This window comes from Bacillus rossius, assembly GCF_032445375.1.
Source record: "Bacillus rossius redtenbacheri isolate Brsri chromosome 9 unlocalized genomic scaffold, Brsri_v3 Brsri_v3_scf9_2, whole genome shotgun sequence".
NCBI classification, from domain to species: Eukaryota; Metazoa; Arthropoda; class Insecta; order Phasmatodea; family Bacillidae; genus Bacillus; species Bacillus rossius.
The window spans coordinates 9,874,958-9,886,250 of NW_026962013.1; the positions used below are offsets into that span (position 1 = coordinate 9,874,958).

At 36.5% G+C, this 11,293-nt stretch overlaps 1 protein-coding gene across 4 annotated transcripts in view; it reads right to left on the bottom strand.

Annotated features, from left to right (window-relative positions):
- The window catches only part of LOC134543297 (long-chain-fatty-acid--CoA ligase 6), a 124,601-nt gene extending 117,487 nt beyond the window's left edge, over positions 1 to 7,114 (bottom strand). Inside the window, exon 1 of one of the 4 annotated variants that reach the window (XM_063388211.1) lies at positions 6,854 to 7,114. The gene's annotated coding sequence lies outside the window, so the exon portion shown is untranslated. Of the gene's footprint in view, positions 1 to 1,990; positions 2,267 to 5,316; positions 5,436 to 6,853 lie in introns of those variants that run through there. The other 3 variants (XM_063388212.1, XM_063388210.1, XM_063388213.1) reach the window with 3 other exon arrangements.
- Positions 7,115 to 11,293: the final 4,179 nt, after the last annotated feature.

Below are 11,293 nucleotides of genomic sequence, written 5' to 3' on the forward strand. Positions count from 1 at the left end.
CCAGAGTTCTCTGCTCGCGATTGACTTAAATAGTTATGTGCTCGCGAACATTTTAACCAACTCTGTTATTTGGCAACTATCAGTAATTGGCACTTACTCATTATTTCGTAATTATTTGGTTTCAACAGATTAACATTTTAAGGTCGTTTCACGTGTTCGTCAATAGAATATAGCGCATGAACGTTAAAATGAAGCGGAATTTAAGTCAAATTATACAAAATGCGTTATTCAGACAGTATAAATAAATTTTTAAATTATGTAAATAAATAAGGTGCTTGGAACAAATTAGATATAATTAAATCTGCAATAGCGACAAAAAAGTATCTTTTGAATGAAAAAATTAAAATTACAGTATTAAAATTCTGTCATAATTCTGATGGTTGTAATGATTTTTAGTAGCTCTTTACAACTGGAACAGAACATGTCAAATAACTGATAACTTTACCATCTAAATAACCACTTATTCAATCAGAACCCTAAATGTAATAACTGGTATTGGAAAAAATAACCATTTTGCACATCCCTAGCTGGTATTTGCGTTTGGTGTTGGAAAGCAACGTTTACGATACAGGCAGCGAATTCTAGTGTGAGATTCGCAGTCACAACGTTTGGTATTTGAAAATCGAATATTTTATTTATCAGAATATTTATCACGCTTTGCATTATTTAAAAGAATTCTGTGTTAAAATTTGAGTCCGAGTTTCGTATTATAAATTTATTTGCAACACGAACATGAAAACACATGAATTTGCTTGTTAACCAAGGTTAGAAATTTACACATCACTGGTTAGTAATAGGACTAGCTCACGTGTTTTTTTCTACTCGCGTAATGTTTCATCAGAGAATGGGTGATATTTAAATGTAGTTTCGCTGCCCACCGCACAACAGTACCACCAACTTGACGGGGCGATTATAATGCCAATTCATGTCGGGCAGTTATACTACGTAGTAATAAAAAGTGAAATATATTTTTTTAATGGCTTGGTGAATCTTATAAGTATATATAAACTTTTTAACATACTAAAAACTATAAACAAATGAAATCACTGTACAGAACAAAACCGTGACCCGCCAATCAGACAGCAAACTATGTGCTGATAAATTCATACTAACATTATTATCAGTTATAAATCACCTTAACAAACTATTTATTTAAAGAATATCTTAGACGGTTACACTGCAAATTTAGTTTACCCTAAACCTGCCTAATAGCGCCGCCTCGATATTCTACAAGATAACGTTAGTTGTCACAATCAAAACTTTCGGAATTTACCTTAATGCCCAAAAGCCAGCGGATAAATTTTATTTCAGGCCTGCAACATAAATAAAATTTTCCTAATCGTGCTTTAATACACAAAGACGAAATTATCATGACTTCATCGACGTTATCTTGCCAACATAGTGAATCGTTTCGTGACAAAAAAAATTGAATTGTGCTAACATTAAATCAAAAAATTGTATAGAATATTTTATATGCTAGTGTAAAACGTTAGCAGACAAACCACTCATACCATCAAACAAAATATCTTCATTGACCCTTCAATCATCGAAGGAAACAACTTCACAAATGTTTAACAGTATAGGCCTACTTATAACTATAGAAAAAGATAAGAGTAATGTGTTAACCCATTAGTATATCAGGACAAACAAGCCTATTCTGAACAAATTACTATTAATATCAGAGGGCTCACGATCGTTCGATTCAACAATCGAGTGTCCAACCTTTTTTCAACAGTTGGCAACACATCCAGTCAAATACTACCGGTCGGCGTTAATTCTCGCACAATCTTACCAACATTTTAACACGTATTAAAGCACGTATTCACTATAAATCTACGAGAAACAAGGATCGCTCATTCATAGTAAACTATGTAGAGTGTGGACGCCAATACCACAGATTCGCAGCGGTAATAAACGAAAACAGCAAACATATACTTATTCAAAATGGAACAGTTCTGCCTTAGCTTAGAATTAGACATTGAATTCATACCTTGGATAAAATAGGTTCGTAGCTCCTCTATGAAACGCTTTACGTTCATTTCCACCTACCGCAACAATCGACTACCAACAATAAACTATCAAACGAACCAACACCGCAGTAAACGCATTCTGAAGCTCGCTTGTCTAGCGGCACCATACGTCACCACACGAACACCATACCGACTTGCCAAACCGGCGTGATGCGGCAAGTCCGCCCGTCCCAACGCACACGCGCGAAGCGGTGACGCAACTCGCTCGTGTTTCACAGACTGACGTGCCGGCCGCCTGGGTAGCGCCAGGCCACGTTCAGACTCCCTTCTGCGGACGGGGACGCCACTGATTGGTCGCCGCGAGGTGGTGCGCTGCTACGGTGACGTCACACGCCACCCCCAAATCAATAGCAACGGTGCGAGAGGGGGACGCCCGCCTTCCCCCCTCGGGAGCCGGCAAGCAGCAGACAGCTGACTGTCGCTTTTAAAAAAAAATATGTATAACACGCGCCACCTGGTCTTTGCAGCTCTCCCTCTCTGGTTGCAACCCCGCGTTCGCTGGGGCTGCTCACACGAAGGCGTATCAGAGATATGCTTGGCAAGATGTTTAGCGGAATACGGACAAAAACGACAAAATGCGCACAATAGCTGCGCAGAAACCAGTTTTTGGTCTCAACAGTGAACGGCTTTGTTTGCCAAAATAACTTCCAAAACCACGTGGTTTGCAGTAGTGAAACGGAACATTGTTTTAGTGCAGTTTCAAAAAAAAAAATTCATCTTTATGGCGATATAAGAGTAAAAATAATCGTCAAAAATAGTATATTTCATATAGCATTGATGATGGGTAATTGTTGGATGGTGATCGATAATGATTATGGCTTCTAGGTAGAAACCATGTCCTACTGGCCAGCGGTAATATCCGTCGTTTCTCAAGAGTGAAAACTCTATTGATTGACACTGCAGTCGATTATTAGAAATTAGAGGAGAGAAAGTATTTTATTAGGTATTTTATAATTTCAGTTTTACCTGTTGTCGACCGGATCATTATAGACCGGTACGTACAAGACAATAAATTAAGGTAAAGACTCGGTTACATCTGCCCTTGCTATGGTTTCATAGCATAATATTTTTTTTATTAAATTAATATTTTGTAACCTTGAAATGCAATGTCGCTGATTGCTATTCGTTACGTTCCCGTGCATATTGGGAGCAGCAGACGCGACAGTGAAATTTTCCGGTATATCAGTCTCCATTTACGTGATCCGTCTCCGTTTCCGTGTCATTGTAGAACGGGCCTTGTCGCCAGTATTTTCTTCAGTAGTTCCAACGGGACGAAGTGCGCAGAAAGCGATAAATTTTACCGCAGAACGAGCAGGCTTGTATATTTAGGTCATGGGCAACTACACAGGCTACTCTCTTGCCATTTCTGTGTATTTTGATTGCTTAGACCAAAGATAGTATTCATAGATCAGAAACTTTCAGGTGACAACGGGGGACGCATTTAGCGTTCCAAGCGGCAGTGCGCACAACTAACACTATCGCCTTGGCACAAATAGTTGGCAGTTGTAATATCAATATATTCGTAACAAGAAGAGGGAAAACAATATCAATGTATTCGTAACAAGTAGAGGGAAAACATATTACTCACCAATTCCACTTGCATTATAAAAAAAATAATGAGCCAGTATGTCAGTTTTTCGCCAGTAATGTGTAAACAACTAACGTCGGTAACGAGCAAATTCATGTGTTCTCGTGTTGCAAATAAACTTATAATACGATACTTGAACACGAAATTTAAAGCAGAATTCTTTAAAATAATGCCGTGCGTGACAAATATAAGAAAAGTATTATTTTTAGGGGGGGACGGTAAAAGTATTTCTCTTTTTTACAAACTAACTATAGGCTAATTCCGTTTAACAAGATGTTCATTTTGATTTCTTAGAACTAGCCGAACAGCATGAGTACCGAACGCATCAAACAAAGCTGAATCTGTAACATTTAACCCGAAACAGGAATTATCATCGCCTGCGTTTTTGAGGTTATAATTCTTTACGCGAGTTGAGGGAGAATTGTAAGTGTGCACCAGAAATGCAATGAGATGAGCGCCCGTTACAGAATGGAAACTTTCACAGGTTGAAAGTCCAATGTGCATCAAGAAACTGTTATTTATAGCCACGAACCGAAGTTTTCAAGATGGCGGACCCACGTTTGCCAGCATACACCCGCTTATATTAACTTTCAAGAACATTTTGGAAATGTACTTAGCGTAATTAGTATGCCAAAGTAAACTTAATGGTAGTAAAACTATTCCTGAAAAAAATTTTGTATACTCGAATAGTCATAACAAGATATAATCGCAACTTAAAAAATACCTATAATTTATTAGCAAAAAAATTGTGTTGAAACAATTATGGCGTCAAAGATATTTAACAATTTGTTGGTTCTCTAAAGCCATGGATCTAAAGCATTACGAACGCGATACTTCCTTAAGTATTTTTCAAACTAAAAGTTGCATTCCAATATATACATTAAAACAAAATTAATCTGAAACATATTAAATAAATAATAACACTAAGTACATAAATGCACATTTGTTTAAGCTAAAATTACAGAAATCAATCTGTAAATATTTCCTACAAATAAACCTTTACGGGTTTAACCTTATTGAGCTGATTCAACATTTATGATTAAACAGTAAAATATTAATCACGAAATTATTTTATTCAACATGGTGGCGAATATATTTAGGCTAACAATTTATTGTGTGTCTACATGAAGAATGCTGCGCTATCTCTACATTTCAATGTTAACTAACGATTGCAATGTATTAAAGGATTGTTGTCCTGTTATAAAGATTAGTTTGGCACACCGGTACTCTTAGTTCATCCCTCGATGTTTGCGAAATTTAATATATAGGAATGAATCACACGGATCCGCCATCTTTCAGAGATTTCTGAGACTTCCACAGATGGCAGCACCGTTGTTACACATTTTCGTTCCAATCTGACTTACGTTCCATTCACGAATTACTCCTACCAAATGCCGTATACGGAGAGCTAAGATGCTTAAACATCAAAAACTCGTGAAACCCTAAACCACCTTTACCTATAAAGGCCACAATGAACTCAGTATTAACACGTGGATAGTTATAAGCACTTACACAACACAGCGGCCTGGTTAAACCGGTTATAAATTTAACCCCATTACTTAGTTTATTTTGGTTGTTTTAGCCTTATAAACTTTATGCTGCTGTAGTTGGTAGTGTGTAATTATAAGAAAAGAAAATAGTATTAACAGAATAAAATTTATACTAGCCAAGAAATGTCAATATTAAATGCAGATTTACCTTTTTTTTCTCCTTCGGAAATTAGACCTAATGTTTAAATCTTAACTTCATTGTGCAAACATAATAATTCGACACAATCTAGTCAACACGTGCATTTTCTTATTAATTGCAACACGTTCTCAACTTATAATATAGTAGGATGTTCAGAGCTTCTGATCACGGTTTTAGCAATACACAGCATTTTAAGTAGAATAAAACCGAGAGAAAACTCTACTTAATACTATTACCAGGCTTGTGTAAATGCTTAATACAGCGTACTAGTTGTATGTAATTACATGGAGTTCTACTGTTGTGTATAATAATACTGTGTTATGTTATTACTATGTTGATTGTTTCCGGGTTTTCAACACTGCAGTCATGGCCTAAGTATATACAGCCTTCTAAAGTGACGTCACAAATTGTTCGACAGAGACAGAGATAGGTGCGCAAAAGCACTCCATTATAATTTCACGATGACTGCAGTCTCATTTTAAAAAGTTTCGTAATAAAACAATCACTTACGTCACCACCGACCACAGCGCTCGCTGCGGAGGCGCGCGGCATGACAGTGCAACACAACGCTTATCTGAAGATGCCTCCTCCTGTTAGAGTAGTCATTGAATTCTTGATAAACAGTTGAAGTACGGCATTGATAAAAAAAAAGTAAATAATAAACAATAATACGCATTGTTACATGTAATTTTAAAACTAATATAATAATAAAAAATTTAAAAAGACAGAAATGTGATACGAGAATAATTCAGAATCATTTTGGGAAAAGATTATATGGCAAATTACGATAAAAAAAATCATGAAATAAATCAGCATTTTTAAACAAATCATTAATTCAATTCACAAAACCATAATCTTTTAATATATTAAATTTAAAGAATGTAATTTATTTTATATAATGTTCGTACCAAATTGTATGAACTAAATATATTGCATTTTTATTTTATCTTTAAGCTGGTACTAATAACTAAATTTTGCATTACGACGTTAGTACATTTTCCAAACACACAATACTTTCCGATTAGCTTTTATTGTTCCGCGTAGTTAGACATGCTAACTAATCATAATATTGCAATTATTACAGAAGTGTCAAAATGACAGTTTTGGTGAAATAGATATCATGAAACATTTAAGCGTTTGATTTTTTTTTAAATATAATACTATTCTAATAAATTTAAAAAAAATATTACAAATAAAAACAATACCACAAAAATATTATGTTTTAAAAAAGATATTGGCCCTAAATATTAAAAACCATAACATCTGGTCAGTACTAACCCCTTGTGAGCGAGTGTACGAGCGAAGTATATAGTACGAATTTCACTTGCCCTGTGGAATAAACACTCGCAGAAGTGGTATCATGATCACACGCGCACCAGGTTTTTTTTTTTTTTTTTCCGCAGAGGAGGCAAAGATTCTCGCCCAGCCTGGAGTAATACGGAAATAAGAATATTCAGGCCGGGAATCGAACCCGTTTTCCTCAGAATGCCTGGTAGCGCAGAGCTAGAAGGAGGAAGCGATTGTTGCAGGAGTGACAAGAACTCACCGCGAGGTTCCACCGCCTGGGCAACTCCCACTCGACGGTTGAGACAACCTAACCTCAACGGCGGACCGGCGACAACTGCGGACGGCGCGCCTGCGCCCCAGCGAGAGTAGTTGATAAAACGGGTAAACAAAATGAGCTCGCCTCCCGCACAGATAACAGCCAGCCATCCATTCCGAGCTGCGCGCGCATCGCTCTTTTTCGAGCGATCGCGAACGTGCGACGTCAATTTTTGTTTTCGATAAGTTGGCAGCTCGTAGATCACGCGCGACAGCGCACGACGGCGCTGTTTAGTTAGCTGCTTGTTCGTCGCGACTAAGTATTGTCGCCGGGCCTTCGGGGATTTTTTTTTTCTTCCTATAGTCTTTTCTCTCTCTCTTTCACCTCCCTCTTCTTTCTCGAGCTCCCCACTTTACAGCCGCTGCCAAGGACGTCTTCTCCCTAGCCTTGTCTTTGCGAGGAACGCTTGCGCAGAAGCCAAAAAGCAAAAGCATAGTGTTCAGGTTCTTGCAGTCGGTGGCTTCAGTGCTGCCGACGGCTGGGAGGCGTTTCGCAACAAACTGTCGCGACTGCCTGCGGGGGTTACCGTGGCGTCCGTAGTCGCAACTGAGCCCCGTGTTCCGCGCAAACGTTTATGTCGCCTGCGCACCGACTCTAATATCAATTAAAACTTATTAAAATACCCACACAGTGCACATGCATAATTACCGCATATTGTCGCATAATGTATCCATAAACTTATCTGGAAAGGTTGGAGGAAGGAAGGGTAGTAGCTGCCGTTTCTTCCGAATTGGAAAAAATAAAAAAGAGAGCAAGGCCCTGTCATTAAAGAACATTTGTCATCCTCACACGTTATTGTTCAAAACATTTTTCTTAATAAATAATGTTTATACTTCTGTGATTGTTTATTATTATTATTGTCTTGCTTCATGACCCTCCTCCCTCCAGGGAAGAGGTTAGTTCAAGAAAATTCCACTTCCCCCCTCCTTTTATGTTGAATTCCGAAAAATGCGAAAAATTCTTCCCCCACCCCTTTTTGTGTTGATTCTAAAAATTGCCCCCATCCGATCTGTTTAGAGTCGAAAACGCCCTTTAAGGTATTTGTGGTTTTTTTTTCTTTTCTGTTCTCCGTGTTAGTTGACCATTCTTGAGTGTTTTTTTTTTTAAGACAACCAGGGTAAACCAGAAATGTCACATGCACGCATACTCATAATATATTTAAATCAAATTTCCCCTTTGCAAGAATCATAAAAAAACTTATACATACAACTATTAAATGTTACATTGTCCACTAAAGCTGCTGAAAATATAATTATATATTATAATTTGTGACTATAGATTATAAGTAATAATTGAGAATTTATTCGGATTTCAAGCAGAGTGACTTTGTAAAATATGTAAAAAATGTAGGAATCATACACGAAGCTGCCTCAATTGCCTTTGAACAGCATGTTTATAACTTATTTGTAATTAACAAAGTTTTTTGTGTGTGTTGATCTTACATTCATGCGACCTTTGTCCTTTTCCCCCTTTTTACCATGCCGCTTGTAATAAAAATGAATCCCGTTTTTTACGTACTACCTTCATTAATCCTTATCATTTATTAGTGGGCCTTTATCGCAGAGCATACAAATAAGACAAAATGAGTTTCCACTATCTTTGAACTTCACGTAGGCTACACATTGTTGACAACTGTAAGCAACTGATGGTTAAGTAAACTATTAAACATGGCGAGGTTTAGTATATGTAAACGCTGCGATTGGTTTTCCGTTGAAAATGTAATTTTTAGCATTTGGCAGCAACTGACATAGAAAACTATTTCTCTTCCTATGTTGCAGTGTAATTTTCTGATAAACATGTAAACAGCTAAAAGTACGTAACTCGTACATATTTCAACATGAGGCATCGCTATTTTGACTAGATATTAAATTCGAATTTACAATAAATTAATTTATATATTTTTTTGGTTGCATTCGATAAATATAATACGAATATGAGAATATGACTTCCAGATTGCTATACGTATATATATATATACACGTATATATATACGTGTATATATATATATATATATATATTCAAACGTGAAGTGTATAGGCCAAACTCGAAAAACACAGCAAAACTGAGGTGGATCATTATGAACAGTGAACACCTAATAAACAGGGCAAACTTGAGCTGGACTCGTACACGCAGAATTCCATATCATACACGCGACATGCTCTTAACCTTGAACATTGTTAGATTAAAGTATTCTTAGTAATTTTTATGAATATAGTATTTGCTATGTAAATATTCATCACTATCGTCGTTTGCCTTTTAGAGTCGCAATAAAAAAAGGACTGAAACGACCAATAAATGTACAGTCATGTTCTACTCAACGAGCTCTAAAATAAAAAAAGTCATTCAATGAAACCCTCTCCCTCCCACTATAGCCTGAACAGAAATAGTCCCTTCGACGGAATGAAATGTACATGATGAATAGTGATGGTGGTGTACATGCAAACTGTACTTGAAGCCCGTTAATTTTAACGGATGGTTCGGTATCTACTGTCATTTGTCGAGCTCTCTGGAGGCGGGAAAGGAGGCCAACTGCCTGCCTAGTGATCGACCGGCGTCGTGAATGTTTCAGCAGTTCCACGTCAGCTCGTGACGCGCGGAAACTTTCACGTCTGTCCTCCAGCAATAACCGTCTCGCGCTACTGTTTACAACCTCCTTGGTGGGAATGCAGTCTGGTCCATGCACTACTCATGGATACATAATTTCTTATGCCAATACTCATTTGGCTTACTTATTCATATATATAATTACATACTAGCTAATCCCCAACAATCTTTGCTATGAAATAGGTACACATACTAAGCATCTCTCTATATATGTCCCTCTATAAATCTCACTATATTTATATTTAAGTGTATATATATCCATATATCTATGTATATCCCTCGCTCTATCTCTCTAATATCTGTATATCTCCAGCTCTCTAAGTCTATATCTCTCTATATTTATCTTTACAAAATAGAAGACGAACACACAAATGTTAATTTATGTATTTTTTTACTTATGTGGCATTGGTATGTAAAAACACGCGCGTATTCGAATGCAGCGTTGTGTCAGAATTTCAAAGCAAACGGTAAAAATTTTTCGGAGATTTAAAATTTTGTATGAACGAACATTTACATTTTTATTTATACAAATTAGGAATGCATATTACTTATTTGGCACATATTTTGAATCCGAAAGAGCCTTTTTTTTCCTGCCTTGATTAATAGCGGAGGCGACGATACAGATCGTGCGCGAGAACTATGCAGTAGCAAATGTTTGAACTGTTTTTTATTAATAAAACTGGTCATTGAAACCGCGAATTTTTCCAGTCCCTATATATAAAAATATACAGATTTCAATAGATTACCAACTTTTCCCAATAATCCCTAAATGTTGATGAACTGCCATAGCCCTTGCCTGCACCGGCTGGTCGCTAGTGCTGGTAGCTGTATCGAACCATGCAATGCGAATTAGCTATGACAACTTCACGATCAAACACGCTGTGAAACGTGATTAACTTTGTAATTTTCTGATAATACATTTTCTTAATAATTATTTTCCATTGTGTTGAAACATTCTTTGGCTGTGTTACTTCTAATATGTTCAGGGCTAACACTTACTGAGTAGTTTTAACATATTTCAGGGTCAGTAAAAATTCACTATTTCCGTTGCCTTGTATTATTTATTAACGTGGCTTTACATAGATATAATACATCATAAAATTGTTCGAAACTTGAAACACATTAGGTACACAGACTGAACACTTGATATCTTAACATAGTGGTACAATATCAATCACATTGACACTTATATACCATATTTATATGTTTTCAGGTACTCTACCGCTACATTTAACGTTGGGCAATTACTACCTATAAATCCTTTACATAATCCTTGGCATAAATCATATAATCTCGTATTCTATCTACACTGACAAATTTGTACCAGAGTTAGCATTCAGACTAAGAAAATAATTTTATTTACACGTGTTTCCTACTATTGCATTTTAACTAAATAAATAATTTTATTTTTCAAGTGCACCAATATAAACAAAATAAAAAATACATATTCCAGCAGCAAACAAGCGATGCACATACATTATTCTGGGAGAGGAAAAAGTCTTCGTCCATTTTCAAAAAAAAATAAATAAAAATTTGGCATTTACAATAAATTATTGGTTTTTCTGCATATATTTCTAGAATGGTTGTGATTCAATTTTTTTCCAATAGGAAACAACTCAAGTTTGAGACAAAATAAGGCTTCAGGAAGCATCCATGGGTGTTACCGGCAACCATAGGTCCTGCATGTGAAGTATATGAGTAGCCCACCAATACTGTCCCTGGATAATTTATGCCTTTAGGAGAAACTATTGGTATGTCTGAAACAATAGGTGAGCACAC